Consider the following 14866-nt stretch of genomic DNA (forward strand, 5'->3'; position numbering starts at 1 on the left):
AAAAACGAGCAAGTGAAAGGATTCTATAGTTGAACCACGAGCGAAGCGAGTGGTTCGAGAATAGAATCCTGAACTTGCGAGTTTTTTAACACACGAGAAGTAAAATACATTTGCACCCGAGTGTAACACAAAACTTTTCCCCTCACTATAGCGAGGAAACTACAACGAAAACATGCGTTTATTACTGCTTTCAGTAGTTCTACGGGTGGTAAATCATCTTTATTACTAGATTTACTTTTATCAATTTTAAAGCAGTTAATTTGACTTTATTCAAGGTCAAATTACTTTACCCACCAGTGGATAAAATGCGTTTTTACCCGCTGGTATTGAAGCACAAAACACGTGTTTCCGAGCTAGTGAGGGGAAAAATAGGTTATTATGGATGAGGAGGAGCAGCTTCGCGGTATGAGGTGTATTCAAATAATGTATACAAGTAGTAGGTAAAGTAATGAATCCAATCAATCCCCTTTATTGTATAAAGCTGTGTCTATATATATACATGTTTGGGTTGTCGCTGACCAAGCAATATGCGTTATGTCGCAGTAAACCATTGTGTTACTGCTAAACACGGAAAGTGGCTAATATCATAATATGCCATTACACCGAGTGTGGAATTGAAAAACGAGCAAGTGAAAGGATTCTATAGTTGAACCACGAGCGAAGCGAGTGTTTCGAGAATAGAATCCTGAACTTGCGAGTTTTTTAACACACGAGAAGTAAAATACATTTGCACCCGAGTGTAACACAAAACTTTTCCCATCACTATAGCGAGGAAACTACAACGCAAAAAATATGTTTATCACTGCTTCCAGTAGTTCCACAGGTGGTAAATCATCTTTATTACTAGATTCACCTACTTTTATCAATTTTAAAGCAGTTAATTTGACTTTATTCAAGGTCAAATTACTTTACCCACTAGTGGATAAAATGCGTTTTTACCCGCTGGTATTAAAGGACAAAACACGTGTTTCCGAGCTAGTAAGGGGAAAAAATATTTTACATCAAACAGTTACAAACTGGTGCGGAAAAAACACTGAAAAATGTAACTGCATTATCTTACGTCCCGATAAGATAATATTATGCAACCTCAATATCCTACTTTGCAAAATATGTCGAAATAATTTTAGGATGTTGCGAGAGGACAGACATCATGTCATGAATAATTAATTTAAGATCCTGGAGATCGGTTAGAATTGACATTTGTGACGTCAATTATTTTAGATCCTGGAGACCGTTTCGAAAAATCTCTTGTTGATCTCATTTTTATGTATTGATTTTCGACTAAAACAAGTAAAGTATCTGACGGCACATGTTAAAATAAGGCAAATGTTATCAGTAAAAAAAGTAGGACTCACTGGCCTTGATAATTGTCGTTCTCGAAAAGTTTGTACAAAAATTAATATTTTTTTTGTTACCAAGATTTATTTCATGAATTGAGATTTTAGTAACTTTTATTTGGTCGTTAAGGTTCTCTAGTATCTATATTTTCTCAATTATAACAATTATCTTGTATATACCTCTATGTTACGAAAGTAGACTTATATCACTAAATGTTGGTAACAAAATAGGATCAATTAAAATTTGCTGACGTGGCTATGTACAAACTTTTTGAGAACTGCTGATATGTGCCTTGGGATACAAAAAATAAATGGGATACAAAAAAGCGTGACAAAGGGGAGGGGTCAAAAAAGCGTGACAAAGGGGAGGGGTCAAAAAAGCGTGACAAAGGGGGTTTAAAATATACTGAAAATGTCTAACATCTTTATCATCCATACAAATTTTGAATTTCGCACTGTCTATAAATAACATTAGGAAGTAGTGAAGTGCGATACGCTTGTTCAGTCTTTATTTTTAACCGACTTCAGAAAAGGAGGAGTAGATTCGTCGGGATCTTTTTTTTAAATAGCATAATAACAGTATGAGTTAAGGTACTACTGGGACTAATCTCTTAGAGATTTGAATTGTGTTTTGGCTCAAGAAACATTCCCTTAATAATTAAAAAAAAACACGGTGCTTATAGTATTTTATGCAACTGGCGTTTAAGTGAGGTCAAAAAGGACGAGTGGAGTGGCAATTTGAGGCGAAGCCCCCGGCGCCCCGCGAACCCACGCTATATCCCTTAAAGGCTACCTAACAATACTTTAAGAGCTATATATCGTATGCGTGGGCGCGCGGGGCGCCGGGCGGGGACGGACATCTTTTATGTAGGGTTTTAACGATCTATGCACGACACTGTAAATGACGAATAACAACACGGGAGTAGAAAAAATAATTAAGCATCGCGGCGAATAATTAATTGTCTTGTGTATGTTTTTGTGTGTTGAGAAGATGCAAGATGTTCCTTATATCTCAAAAACGGATATAGACTGAATAAAATTAAGCCAGATTTTTGTCAAAGATTAAGTATACCTACAACATACAATATTATGAGGGTTTACTGCTAAACCCGATAAATCGAGATAATTTTTCGTTGAAATAAGAAGTTTGTGTAAATTGCTCATTGTTCGAGTTTTAAAAACCAGATTGCTCAACTTATCGGGTTTCACCAATAAACCCTTATTTCAGCAGTTCCCAAAAAGTTTGTACAAAAATTAAGGAAAAATGATTTACATTTGTTTTTCTTCCTATTTTGTTACCAAGAATTAAAATTTGATGAATTGACTTTTTTGCAAGTTGTATTTCGTCATTAAAGGTCAATGCTGATGTTTAGTTACAAATTCTTAAGTACCGTACTTTTCTGACAAAAATGAAGTTCCTAAGTAGGTATTAATTTTAAATGAGAATGAATTTGAATACCAATTTGGTTTAGGCACGTAGATAATGCCTTAATAAAATTATCTAGGTATTTAGATTATCAATGCGTTCGTTTGTTTACATATTAGTCATATTACATCACTGGAAACCTAGCAAAAACACAGACATGCTATCTGGAAATACCTATTCAACAATCTACCAATTTAACTTTGCGGGCGCAAAAGGCGTCCAGACAGCGCTTCTGCTTGTTAAATGTACCGGGGTGATTTAGTTACAGTTTTTGCCCACTGTTCAAGATAAGTTTGTCGTTGCAATTTTTCTTTATCAGTGTTTTTGGCAGCGGTATTTACGTCTGGCCAGTCGCTATAGTGGCGGCAAGCCGGGTGGATATATTTTGTGGAAGTCAGTAGACAGGCTTAGTTGAATTTTGGATTTGGAAGCAGGCAGGTGTGTTGAGGCTTTTAATTTTCAAGTGTTTGTGTCTTAAAGTTTCGTAGGTAAGTGATGTTTTGTTTATTTTAAGATTAGGTTCGGCGGTTGTAATTTTAATAACAATAATATTTGATACATACCTAGACAGAGACACATTGTACGAAAATCAAGTTTATAATGTGGATAGATAATTATTTAGAAGCATTAAAAGTACTGCATTATCGTTTGATTTATAATAAACAATCAAATGTTATGTGTAACAAGTGGTTCTTGACAGATTCTGATGAAAATATGTTTATAGGCTGAACCGACTAAAAAAACTAATTAGTCCCTCAGGTCTGGTGGATTATCAAAGAATTTTATGACGACGGTACAGTGCATTGAAGTTTCGCGTGACGTCACGCCTAGGTACAATTTTTACTTAGAAGTGACGTCACAAGCCCCCACTCCGGAACTTTGATGCTATATATCTTTGTATTTTTTCATTAATTAGAAAAAGCAAAGAAATATGTGTTCAGTATTTTTGGACGATCTAACTGACGGACTAAACAGAATGCCATTTTTCTATGTAGTCGTCATCCCTATAGTTACATTTTATTTATTAGATATTAAACGCACAATCAGCAAATCCGCCCATCTTGGGGAGCATACACCTGCCGTGTGTGCGGACAAGGGATGCTCTCTCGAATTGGGCTATACAGCCAGGAACGTAAGTGTCACAAGGATGCTGCTTGAATCATCTGTTATAGATGCAATAGGCCTGTTATAATCTGTGTATTCAGAATGTATACCGGCTGCTTTGTGCATTAAAAATTTAAATCTCTAATTAATTAATCGTACTGGAATTCGTTTCTTTTAGAGTAGGCAAAGCACAATGAATCCTAAAGACCTATTTGACTAAAGTTTCAAAATTATTCTTTTCTTTTCAGGTCCAAGATGTGTTTCAAGGGTAAACTCTTATACTGCATTCCAGCTAGGACAGCCTGCTTTATTCTAGCTATTATAAATGCGGTAAGCTATTAATCTAATTGACAATTTCACAGGGTCATTGCAAAATTTTAAACATTTTATAAGAAGTAGTTAAGTAGGTGTCAAGACCGCTAAGCTTAAGTGGGACACGCCTGCCGCATGCATCCTGGAAAGTGGGCCAAAGTGGTTACGAGTGGGATCCACGGACTACCATAGATGGCGTTGGTCGGGGTGCAGACTGACCGAAATGGAGATTTATTTATTTATTTAACCTTTATTGCACGACATAAGGTACAAATGGCGAACTTAATGCCTTAAGGCATTCTCTGCCAGTGGTGGTGTGACGATGACATGGATTTTTTCTCCTAATTGGTGGGAAAGTGCAAGCGATAGGGTTGAGAGGAGGAAAAAAGGAGCAATGGGACACTAAAACAGGCCTAACCTAACCTAACCACAAAATTAAAATTTTGAAAAACCCCCGACATAATGGACCGATTTTTACAAAACATGAGCTAAGAACAACCCCGACTTCAAACAAAAAAAAACTAAATGTAAATCGCTTCATCCGTTCGGGAGCTACGATGCCACAGACAAACACACACACACAAACAGACAGATAGACACGTCAAACTTATAACACCGCGTCATTCGGGGGTCAAAAACACAAGACAGACACACAACCTCAAACAAATAGACAGACACGTTCAACTTATAACACCCCGTCGTTTTTGCGTCGGGGGTCAAAAACACAGTTGGTCAAAAATTATAGGAATTTCTTCTTTTGTCCCCAGATAGCTAATTTGGTGAGCCTGGGCTACTTCAGTTTCATGGGAATTATAGCCATTATAGTACTTTCATTCGGCGACTTTGGTTATGGCGGTATGAAAGTAGGTGAGTAGATTTTATTTGACTATGTGTAACTTAGTTTATAACTTATATTTCAAGCAGAAGGAGGAGAATTTCAAGCGAAATTGAAAACAGAGTACTGATTAATACTATTGTATTATTATTTAAAATCTGTTGAGCATTAGACTTTTTGTTCGTCGCGACATCTATTGACAAGCAATACTGATAATTTACGCTAGTTGACGCGTAATTGGTTGACGCTAGATATCACTACAAATAACTTGCATTTACTGGTGTAAGGAGTTACAACTCTTTCTCGTTCCTTACGAATACGACACGCTTGCAAAGCGTAAGTGATTATGCTGTCTAGACAATAGTACCTGAACATTTTAAAAACATCTGATATAGACGGACGTCGCTTGTGGCGGGTTAGAACTTAGAAGTGGTAGAAGGCCTTCAAGAAATTCATTGTTCGTTTTACAGGCGGTGTCCGCTTCAAGTGAAGCCTAGGGGATGTTACGGAAGAAATGGTACACGACTATTGGATTCCTTTCGAGTACCTCCTTCCCTTATGCTAGCTGTTTTCTGTTATCACCTTCGCCTTTTCCATCGTGCTGTGCTGTGGACTTGATAATGTAAGTGACAAGAACTATGTGTAGGAAGCCTTAGTGTGAGTGTTCGGCAGGGCGTGCAGCGGGCGGTGGCCCTATGCAGCGTCGACTCAGGACACTTGTATGTTTGACTTGCACGCCGCCGCACGCCCCGCCCTGCTGCACGCCTAATATGAGCGTGCACTAGGGTGGAGCGAAAAAACACTTTTCTGGAATTAGCAAACCTAATAGTTATCAATCAATGCCCCTTAGTCTATGAAGCCTTTGTGCAAATTTTCGGCTTTTTAAATCAACATCTTCTGCCTCCGCATTAGGGTTGAAATTTTGAAAATCTCATACAAACCTAAAAATTCAACTTTCAGATTAAAAAAAATTTCGGCAGATTATGTTTAGTATATGTTATTGATACATAATGTATACTGAACATAATACTGCCGAAAAAAAAATTTATCTAAAAGTTGAATTTTCAGGTTTGTATAGGAGATTTTCAAAATTTCAAACTTATTGCGGAGGCAGAAGATGTTGATTTAAAAATCTGAAAATTTGCACAAAGGCTTCATAGACTAAGGGGCATTGATTGATAAATATTAGGTTTGCTAATTCCAGAAAAGTGTTTTTTAGCTCCACCCTAGCGTGCACTCAGACCTTGCACTAACTCTGTTTTTAACCACCGTCTGTGTGTGTCTGTCTGTGGCATCGTACCTCCCGAACGGAACCTATTTAGATTTAGTTTTTTTTTGTTTGAAAACTAACATAATCGGGAGAGTTCTTAGCCATGTTTGATAGAAATCACTACGTCGGATGTTTTTTACAAGCTCTTATTCAACTTGCCTTGTTAGTATGTTAGTGTGCGTCAAAACGTAGAAGCTAAATTTGACACACTTCCCGGTTTCCGATTGAGTTGAAATTTTGCATACATATGCAAATCACGTGACAATGCAATATTATGGTATCATGGAGCTGATCTGATGATGGAGCAAAAAGGTGGTTATAGGAACTTTGTTATGAAACGTTGTATCCCCATCGAGTAAGGGTTTTTTAGAAACGTCTTGGAGAGAAGTAGATGACTGTTGAAAGAAAGGTACAGTCGGCGATAAAAGCCTGTGCCAAAAATGTTTTTTTTTTGCAAAAAAACTTATTCATAATTTAATTCGTCTTTTTTATTTCAGCGTAAGCGAGACAAGTGAGAGCGTATCTGATCTACGGCTGTGTGGTTACGCTACTCGCCTTCTTTGCGTCTATGGTCCAGATTATCATGAAGGAAAACCCGGAGCTTGGTCTGTGGGGGCTCTTAGGTTGTGATGAGTTGATTACTTACTTACTGAGTTTATTACTTATTTACTTGGCCGGCGCGATAACCCAAAATTAAGGTAATGGCGCCTATTAACGTGGTACTTAAGGAAGATTTCAAAAGATACCAAAAAATTAAGGGTATCAAAGCTCATTAACGACCACAAATATTTTTTTTATGGAAGAGTATTTATTGAACTATTAGTTTTGAAGAGTTTTAGGATCATTTTAGTTTATTATATGTCATAAAATGATTATTGAAGCCAACATACCTAAATTTTCTATTACCGTGGTAATGAACAGGCTGCAGTTCTATTAACGCGAATTGAGATTTCATTACCGAGGGTATGAATGACAGTGTTTTTCTGCCATCGGTAAATAGAAACCCATCTCAAAATTCGGAGCTTAATACCGACGGTTGAATATACAAATTATGACAAATACATATACCTATACTATCCTCCTTTATGAATACCTACAGAAGACTCAGTTTCACCTAAGAAATCTGTACTTACGGTACACTAAATGTCATATTTTGATACAAGACTAATATGTCGCTCGGTAATAGATACTTCTATAGGAACCCATTACCGACCCAAACAAATATTGCATGGATCGGTAATAGATTCTTATATATTCTATTACCGAGGGTTATCTGATCGTACCATCGGTAATAGGCATAAATTGGAGTATTATAAAATCTAATTCCGACCCATAAAAACAAAGTCATACAGATGTATTTTCATTACAAATCAAAATAAAATATTGCAACCTTATATTAAAACCAAGTTTACATAACTGGTAAGTAAGCATCAGACTTTATGTCAATGTTTAAAAAAATTGACAAATTAACGGTTTTCATAGAAACTACGAAATCAGTCATGAAGTTTTTGCTTAAAATTAAGGTTTTGTTGAATAATTTTCATACCGCGTAAATAGTTCTTTGATAGCGTGAATAGATCAAGATTGAAACAACTGTAAGACATTATATAACTGATCACATATACTTAAAATAAAGCAAAAAGAACTAATATCACTACTTTAACTATTACTGTGGTATACCACAGTAATAGAATCTACTCACGAAATGGCGCCTTTCACCGCTATCTTTTAATTTCCACTTTAAACACATTTCCAGGCTAAACAATACGTAAAAAGTACTCAGAAGTCATGTAGAAAACTATAAACAATAATTTGAAATGCATAACTTTCACCTGTTTGCCATATATATTACGTAAACTACTAAATGAGATTGGAGTTCACTTAGGTTTAGCGTCACACGTCAGTATGACACAACCTCTTCTCGCGGCCCCGTGGCAAAAACTGTCAAATAGCGAGCGTCTTCTTTCATTCACACTCTCTATCGCCTATATGTGCGGTAGTAAACTAAACAGGCTTCCTTTGTGTGAGTAACTTTTTTTAAGAAATTGGTCGGTTTGCCTATAAAATGCGTATTTGCAAATGTGGCGGTAATGGACGTCGATTTCGATACCCGCGTTGATAGCCGCCGTTACCTTAGTTAAAATTTTTTTTTTTCATTTGTTTATTTCTAATAAACGTACATGCATTTATGAACTATGCATTTATGAGGCTATTGTTGTTTTACTTGTATATTTTCACCAAATAAACGTTTTCTATTCTATTCTGACTTAACTGCTAATCTTAAACTGAAAAGATTATTTGAGTTAAGGAGTCTAGGTAATAGTAGGTGAATTGTTATTTATTTTATTTATATATTAAGTATTAAGTTTTTTCGTTTTTAATAAGTGTTTTTAGGGTTCCGTACCTCAAAAGGAAAAAACGGAACCCTTATAGGATCACTTTGTTGTCCGTCTGTCCGTCCGTCCGTCTGTCAAGACCCTTTTTCTCAGGAACGCGTGGAGGTATGAAGCTGAAATTTATATCAATTACTCAGGTCTACTGTCCCTTGAAGCTGTGAAAAAATCAAACTTCTAAGCCAACGCAATCAAAAGATAACGCCGTTTATGCCGTAAATTTTCGACACTTGCAAGGGAATCAAAACCTACAGGGTGCTTCCCGTGAACTCAGAATCTTGAAATTTGGTACGAAGCAACGTCTTATAGCATAGATAAAGGAAAAATTACGAAAACCATAAATTTTTAGTTACATCACATAATATATTTTTTTTTAATAATTTTAACCTTACTACCCATTTCCTCATAAACGCGTAGAGGTATTAAATTGAAATTCATACCAAATACTCAGGTCTATAATACCTTTAAGCTGTAACAAAATCAAACTTCTATGTCAACGCAATCAAAAGAAACAGCAATTTAAGCTGCATATTTTGAAACTCGCAAGTACTCGCAAGGGAATCAAAACCTAAAGGGTACTTCCAGTCGACCTAGAATCTTGAAATTTGGCATGAAGCAACGTTTTATAGCACACATAAAGGAAAAATTCCGAAAACCTTAAATTTTTAGTTACATTACAAAATATATATTATGACTCGATTGTCGTAATGAACGAACTTTGTAAACCTTGCAGGTTTGTACGGAACCCTCGGTGCGCGAGTCCGACTCGCACTTGACCGGTTTTTTATTTCAGTATATAACGAGCTTGGCTACAGGTTCGACTTTCTAATGAGTCTATCAATTCATTTGGAAATCTATTCAGTATCCTCCTCCTCAGTTTTGGCCTCCAACACAAGAGCACGCCACTTTGTTCGTTCTTGAGCGTTATCGCGCCAGCTTTCACCGACGCCGAGCTCACGGAGGCCTACCTCCACTCTATCCGCCCAATGATATAATATTTTAGGTGTCCAGCAGGACGGCGTCCAATCGATCTTCCAAAGTAGGCCCTTTTGACTGCCCGATCTTTTCCCAATCTCTCAAGGTGACCTAGCCAACGGAGACGATGTGCTTTGGTTTCACTTATTATACCGGTATTTTTGCGGATCATCCAACTGCCATCGTCTCTTTTAACGGAACCCAGAATCTTTCTTAATACCCTACGTTCTGTGACTAAAAGGCTGCCCTCCTCCTTAAGTTGATAAGTTTAAGGAATTATTTATTGAAGTTAAGGTACAATCGCCACCATAGCGGAGTGAGCAAACTATTAAAAAATATTTGAAAACACTTCAAATGTATGTCAAATAGGTATTAGCTCTAGATGTAATATGGATGGGATATATCAATATTAAACAAAATTAACGTTTTTTAACCGTCATTTTTATCACTGAAATATCCTGTCCATTTTTGGCAGTGCATTACAAGACGTTTCTGACCCTTTTTATTTTTTTCCTAATAAAATGTTAGAAAAAAATTTAGAAGGCTTCGACCATGAATTTTTATTAAAAACTATACCTACTGAAGATACAGACTATCATATTTGATATTTGTTTCCAGCTCTCCATACGCTGTTCCTCGCTCTGGTGTGCTACACATACAAAAAGATGGTCGAGGACGCCATGTTTACTGACCATATCCTGCTCATTGACGAAGAGGAAACAAGGCGTAGGAATTTCTTTTCTAATGTAAAATTACATTCGTTGATCAAAGTAAGAATAGTCCAATATTATTTAAATAAGTTAAACAGCATAACTGTAAAAACCAAAGCCAAAAAAAAAAACTAAAAATCTATCTGATCCGATATCGGATGTCGGAAGGATTTTAATAGTAAAAATCAAAGATGGCGGCTTAAATGTATGGATAACGGTTTTACTTCCGATATCGGATCGGAAAATGTGAAACCGCACTAAGATAGTCCAATAATTTTATTATTACATAAGTTCTAAGTAGCGCCTGAATGCATTTACTTATTTATAGTATAGGTTTTCTAAGACGATTTTCGCCGTAGTTTCCCGGCGTAATTTCATGCTATTGATTTAGGAAACTTGGATAGACTATTCAAGAAGACAGACTAGTCATATTATTTATTATTTTTAAATGTACCTACTTAGATTTAAATTAGTAACTAATGAACTTTAGCAAAATAAAAGGTCTATAAAGATATTGCTTTCTTTCTCTTTTACGCTTATTACCTTATTATTTTTTCCCTTATATCGACCAAAGCATGTTTACAACGTTTTAATAAAGATTAATTGGCAAGAATATAGTTCCATATTTAATACGTGTTCAAACGTGGAATAAAAGACAAAATGTGTCTTAAAATTTATTTTGTATACTTTTGGATACAACTTTAACAACTTGAATTTATTTCACTAGTTTTTCATCTAACACTGATAAATATCTTTAAGGATAGAGCCTATATAGGATACATAACGATTAAATAACATTTCTATACCATTCATATATTTTTCTACATTTAATATCTACTGTTTACAGAAGTGTAAATAGACTACAAAAGAATTTTGTATATTGTAAAGATTTTTTTAAACTATTAAATTAATAACAATTTTATAGTAAATATAATGTAGAGGCAAAAGCTTAATCACAATAAAATGTATTCACAAATTTTACAGTGCGGCAAAACAGAGTCGAAATTAAAAGGTAGCAATTTCAGTGTCATCAATGTCATCATTGTCATCAATATATTTCAGTATCATCAATGTCATCAATATATTTCAGTATCATCAATGTCATCATTGTCATCAATATATTTCAGTGTTATCAATGTCATCATTGTCATCAATATATTTCAGTATCATCAATGTCATCATTGTCATCAATATATTTCAGTGTTATCAATGTTATCATTGTCATCAATATATTTCAGTGTTATCAATGTCATCATTGTCATCAATATATTTCAGTATCATCAATGTCGTCATTGTCACCAATATATTTCAGTGTCTTCAATGTCATCATTGTCATTAAATTATTTTAGTGTCATCAATGTCATCATTGTCATCAATATATTTCAGTGTCATCAATGTCATCATTGCCATCAACATGTGTTAGTATTTGAGTAATCGAGATACTACGATGTTTCCACTTTTTAATTTCTTCTCTTTTTTTGCTAAGCTGTATTGTTTTTTGCCAATAAAAATAACATGTTACACCAAAATATTTATTTTTAAACTAAACCGTCAATAAAAAGAAAATGTACAGTCAACCAATTGGAACCCTAGGCCACTCTACAACCATGTCAAAATAACAAACAGTAAGATGTTTCTTACAATCTGATTTATAACGTCACTATGACATAGTTCTACAGTGGCCCAGGGTTCCAATTTATTGACTGTACAAATAATTGTGCAAGGACACACGAGTACCTAAGGTTAGATAATACTGACTAGTAATAACAATAACCTAATAACATTATTGTCGAGGCAGGGAAGTAGGCGGTTGCTGGTTACATTTTGATTTGCAAAACTACCTTGCAAAAACTTTTCCCCTCACTAGCTCGGAAACACGTGTTTTGTCCTTTAATACCAGCGGGTAAAAACGCATTTTATCCACTAGTGGGTAAAGTAATTTGACCTTGAATAAAGTCAAATTAACTGCTTTAAAATTGATAAAAGTAGGTGAATCTAGTAATAAAGATGATTTACCACCTGTGGAACTACTGGAAGCAGTGATAAACGCATTTTTTGCGTTGTAGTTTTCTCGCTACAGTGAGGGGAAAAGTTTTGTGTTACACTCGGGTGCAAATGTATTTTACTTCTCGTGTGTTAAAAAACTCGCAAGTTCAGGATTCTATTCTCGAACCACTCGCTTCGCTCGTGGTTCAACTATAGAATCCTTTCACTTGCTCGTTTTTCAATTCCACACTCGGCGTTAAAATACAACTTTGCCCCCTTGTATAACAAATAACTATTAAAGCTCATACGAAGCTAAAACTATTGCCACTTTGGTCTAGTCAAGATTATTTTATTTATTAATGATTTTAAATAAATGTCATGTGAACGCTACTGGGCTTTTACTGATTCTTAATATATTTCAAAAAGCTCCAAAAACAAGTTTCTATACTTTTATAAAAAAAATTTTTACCCTTATCTTCACAATATAGTGTAACCAACACATTGATTATAATTTGTCCCAAAGTTTTGCAACTAAAATATTTGCTGCATAGCAAATGGTACCTCAGGGATGCGAGGACATTGATTTATTACAACATAATTAACCTACTTACATCGCCGTTATAGGTATTTAGAAATTTTAAAATATCTGAACCATAAAAGGTCCCAAAAATGAGTCCAAGTGAATAATTACATTTTTTCTGAGTATTATTCATGTTATTTTGAGAAACACTATACCTACATACCTCGACAAAGAGCTTGCCGGTCTCCTATACTTTAACTGGTCTGGCAATCTCTAATTTCCCGGCCACCTAAAGTTACCTATTACCTACAAACGAGAAGTTAAATAGTCCCATCTTTTTGGTCATTCCTAGTGTCTCTCATCGCACACAAATATTATTTTATAATATAAATACTATTCAGCAAAAAATAATCAAATTAATATTAAATTTTATTACAGCAATACCTTTTCAAAAATATAGTTACTTCATTGAAAAATCAATCAAGAAAATATTGAATATTAATTGTATATAAATGCTCCTTAATATTTTCCTTCTGGATTATAACTTATTACATAAACAATTATTTATTATTTAATGAAACACTCATATAGCTCATAAATTATTATATTATAAAGACAGTTTATTTTTGAGCGGTTTCACAACACAAAATATATTAATACAATATGAAAAACAAGTCATTACCTACAAAACATCAAATTCAAATATTCAACATGGTTTCAAATAAATAATAATGATTTTCATTATAGACCCAGAGCCCAGGCCCGCCAGACCTTCCTCAAATTCTCAAGGATGAAACTTTGGGACAATGTAGAGTTCATATCGGCGGTTAATGTGTGCATATTTTCTAGTTCGGCCCATCGGCCAATTTTTTGCTATCAAGTGATGAAGGTGAAAAAAAAAGTGCTTACTTTCCTTAAATTCTCAAGGCTGATTTTTATATATGTGTTAGAGCACGTTGTTAGAAATTGGTTATCATCAATGCCAGACCGTTTCCGCCGGCCATAAAGCCTGATTTTGGTATATGATACGCATCAGGGACCTGTAACCAGACTGTTTGTAAGCAGCCAGACCAATCGGATGGACCCAACCATCCGGCGGAAACGGTCTGGCATTGATGATAACCAATTTCTAACAACGTGCTCTAACACATATATAAAAATCAGCCTTGAGAATTTAAGGAAAGTAAGCACTTTTTTTTTCACCTTCATCACTTGATAGCAAAAAATTGGCCGATGGGCCGAACTAGAAAATATGCACACATTAAACGCCGATGTGAACTCATTAGTAGTGCACAACTATGTGGAATCAAGTTGCTGTAAAAGTAACAACGCAAGATAACCGGCACCATTCAAACTTTAAGAAAGTCAAATATTAACTCCGATTACTTACATCCGATTCTTATCGCACGTAGAGCCAATTTTTCTCCGTAATATTAGTTCGAATCGGCCCGATGAAATTGTTTGCAATATCGTTGCCTTTCCATTACGTACAATAGATTTGAATTCACAATATTACTTACATGATAGAACAAACGCAAAGCTATTTAAAATGCTATTTAGGGTCATGAGCAGGTACCTTAATAGTCCGCAATGTAATTTTATAATGTAAATTGCACTCGAGTTTAGAAGTTGTTATTACAAATATATTCAGACCACGCTGAGTTTTCATACCAATATCAACTTAGCAGATAACATTATTATCAATAAACAGGTGCCATTTTCGTATTAAATGTTGAAATGCATCTTATCTCTGTTTTGCCCAATGTTATTATAAAATGTTGGAAGGTGCTCAATTTATAAGAATTTATCGGAAATTCAGGCACTATTTAAATCTACTTTCGATGCCCTTCTAACTTAAACCTGCTAATTTTGTTAAACTAAAATTATCCATGCTTAACCCCCAAAACGTTTGACCTAACATTGAGACATTTTGAATTTTAAAGTTGTTAATCTGTAGCAAGACAGAGAACCATAGTGGGTAGATAAGACGCCATTTTT

The 14866-nt window shown here is 35.0% G+C and overlaps 1 long non-coding RNA gene across 1 annotated transcript; it reads left to right on the top strand.

Moving 5' to 3' along the window:
• The first annotated feature begins 3134 nt into the window (after positions 1-3134).
• On the top strand, positions 3135-6907 carry LOC125235572. Its single transcript, XR_007178103.1, has 5 exons — positions 3135-3251; positions 4116-4197; positions 4947-5046; positions 5485-5636; positions 6782-6907. It is a non-coding gene; the product is annotated as an uncharacterized LOC125235572 (long non-coding RNA).
• The last annotated feature ends 7959 nt before the right edge of the window (positions 6908-14866 follow it).

The sequence above is a fragment of the Leguminivora glycinivorella genome, chromosome 17 (assembly GCF_023078275.1).
Source record: "Leguminivora glycinivorella isolate SPB_JAAS2020 chromosome 17, LegGlyc_1.1, whole genome shotgun sequence".
In the NCBI taxonomy this organism is placed as follows: domain Eukaryota; kingdom Metazoa; phylum Arthropoda; class Insecta; order Lepidoptera; family Tortricidae; genus Leguminivora; species Leguminivora glycinivorella.